Source organism: Mytilus galloprovincialis, chromosome 3 (genome assembly GCF_965363235.1).
Source record: "Mytilus galloprovincialis chromosome 3, xbMytGall1.hap1.1, whole genome shotgun sequence".
NCBI lineage: Eukaryota > Metazoa > Mollusca > Bivalvia > Mytilida > Mytilidae > Mytilus > Mytilus galloprovincialis.
The window spans coordinates 75,693,238-75,696,315 of NC_134840.1; the positions used below are offsets into that span (position 1 = coordinate 75,693,238).

At 29.9% G+C, this 3,078-nt stretch overlaps 1 long non-coding RNA gene across 1 annotated transcript in view; it reads right to left on the reverse strand.

Annotated features, from left to right (window-relative positions):
- Positions 1–530: 530 nt before the first annotated feature.
- LOC143068955 (uncharacterized) overlaps positions 531–3,078 on the reverse strand; it is a 5,707-nt gene continuing 3,159 nt past the window's right edge. The window contains exon 2 of the long non-coding RNA XR_012976280.1: positions 531–1,246. This is a non-coding gene — a long non-coding RNA (uncharacterized LOC143068955). The remainder of the gene's footprint in view (positions 1,247–3,078) is intronic.

A 3,078-nucleotide genomic window follows, 5' to 3' on the forward strand; every position in this document is an offset into this window, starting at 1 on the left:
TGTTCCGAACTATTCAATGGCAACATGTTTTTAACCATTGTCAACATGTATGCACTTATATCAGCACAATGAAACACAAACAGCTTTTTATAAAATCTACCAATCAATCCTTCATTTCAAGTGTGTGTATTTTTTTTTAAAGAAAATGTTGTTAAACTGACTTCTGAGAAACTGACTTTTGAGAAACTGACTCTTGCAGTCAAGTTTTCACCTGATTGGAGGAAATTTAAGAATTTGTGCAATAAAGACTGGACACTTTTAATTTGCAAAACACTCATTTGCAAATCAGCCGCTGCCTCTTCTTAGAGCTACAGTGTCATGTATATAACCAAAATGTGCCGAATTACATGGGATTCATTAATATCATTGCTTTCCTGCTGTTATTATCAAATATATTTTGCAATTTGATTCAAAAAACAATATGGGATTTTCAATATCCCACGGGTCAGGGCAGAATCCTATTGGATTGACCATATATCACATGGTCATATACTGTACAACATTTTTGTAAAATAAACAACCAAAGATCATTTCTAATAAATATATTTAATGACATAATTTAGATATGTAAACTGGTGTACATGTGCAATGATATAATTTCCAAGGCACCGGGTAAAACAACTGTACCTTAACGATTTTTCATCATCGAAATATATGATGGTCTTTAATTCCAGAAATAATTTTTAAGAATAAACGCAAGCCTAAGAGATCCAATATTAAACTACAAGAGCCTTAGCATTAACCAGCTTTAATTTCTATGTTTTTTATTCAGTAAGTGATTTTCGCAACAAATTTCTTTTACAAATCTTCCTGGAATAAAAAAAATGAAATGTGTATAAAAAAAACAAGATTTCATCACTCGGTCTATAGTCATAATTTTTTAAGGGTTTGTGTTTTCTATGTTTTTCATACATTCGTTCATTTGGAACTGATTTTGTCAATATTTAGAAAAAAAATGAACACAAATAGTTGACTATGGCACTTGATAAAGTTAAGAATTGCATGTAAATATTCACACAAGAATAGCCCCAAAAGATTGTTAGTGAAATAGGTCCGGTGTGAAATAACGAGTACCAAGGCACACCTATTCATATGAGGTAACCCTTTCATAGAAAATTGATTGACGAAAACAAAATAAAGAAACAGACAAACACCTCCCAAACAGTACAATTTTTCGCCATTCAAATATTATTCTCCATATCTTGCATTTTTTTATCTGGTCTGTAGCTGGTCTTGGAAAAGTTTCCTTAAAAGATAAAAAATGAACATTATAACTTTTCATGAGATTTAAAGAAATATTTGTTATTTGGTATCATGCATTCTGCAAAAATAAATAATATATACATCAGTTTAAGTGTTTATGAGTTTTAACATACTGATTTTAAGTGAGAATTGGGACATACATGTTTGTATCAAAGTAAATATTTTTCCTTCTCCCCGCCATCGTAACCTTTTTCATTTTTATGGGAAATACTGTTTACCAGTAAAAAATCATTTTATTGCAGAGTAAAATTCTTATAAGTAACATAAAGTCATGCACATGATACAGGGATAAAACTATTACATTCCACTTATTTAAAAAAAAAATCCAAACATAATCATACTGGAATTAATGTAATTACAGTCCTTTTTTCATTAAGGAAATTGTCATTTTATGTTTTAATTCATGATGAATGGGAGATAACTCAAGTTTAATAAATACACATTTCAATCATTTCTTCTCGTTTTTTTATTCACGAAGAGCTCTTATCTGTCCAGAAGAACTTTTGATTCATATAACAGTTACGGAGAAAAAATAACAAAACTCTTATTCCAAGTATTGGAATTAAAGCTATTATTTTTGATACAATATACTGCATACGGGGTATACATCTCCCAATTGATACGACATTCCCGTGCTTGCATTTCGTATCATGACTTTCTTGATAGAGGGTTGCTGCTCACAAGGAAGCTATTAAGGTAGCACAATACAAAGATTTTTCATCCCCAATCAGACATCTTTAAACTGATGTAATTCAACTCATCTTTCTTTAAATTTTATAAATGAGGTACCAAAAGAAAGAAGAAGGATTAATCTTTCAAATGGTGATAATTTCATTATGACATAATTATTAAATCATTAATTGTTATGTAATTAGTTGCCATATTGTGATATCTATACTTGAATGAATTTAGCTTCTTTGTTATTCATAGCATCCAAAAATATTTTATAGATTCTTGCACAACACAGTTTGACCTCCAAAACTGTGTCTCAGATTTTTCCTATTGTATTTCATTCTCTCATAAATCTTCAATGAAGTTTGCAACATAAATTCATAAGAGACCACTAAATTAAATTGGGTATAAAATTTGTTCTATTGATGTTTTTGGAAATCTGAGACACAGTTTTGGAGGTCAAGCTGTGTTGTACAAGAATATATAAAATATTTTGGGATGCTATGAAGAACAAAGAAGCTAAATTCATTCAAGTGTGGACATCACAATATAGCAAATAATTACATAATAATTAATTATGTAATAATTATGTCATAATGAAATTATCACAATTTGAAAGATTAATCTTTCTTCTTTCTTTTGGTACCTCATTTATAAAATATAAAGAAGGATGAAATGAATTACATCAGTTTAAAGTGTCTGATTGGGAGTGACAAAATCTTTGTATTGTGCTACCTTAAACCAAGAGTTCCAAATAGTGAAGTTGAATTCATCCCTTCGTAAAGGAGTAGGTCCGGTAAGGGCCGTTTTTGGCCTCAAATTTCAAGTTCATCTGACGAAAGATTTTGGACACTTTTTAAACACTTAAATTTCTATTTCAATTGATTCAATTATTTTTTGTGAAAGATTTTAACTGATTTACTCATTAAAAACGCCCCGATTCTAGCTTAAATATGAAAAATCTATCAAATATGCCAAAAACTGTCACTTTTTATATGGTTTTTGTCAAAAATGAAAGTGGCCGCATCCGTGTTCATCCTCGACCTTTATATATGTTATGTATTATCATTAAACACAACTTATATTTCAATATCAAGAATGAACACGAATGCGGCCACTTTCATTTAAGGCGGGAACCGTCTA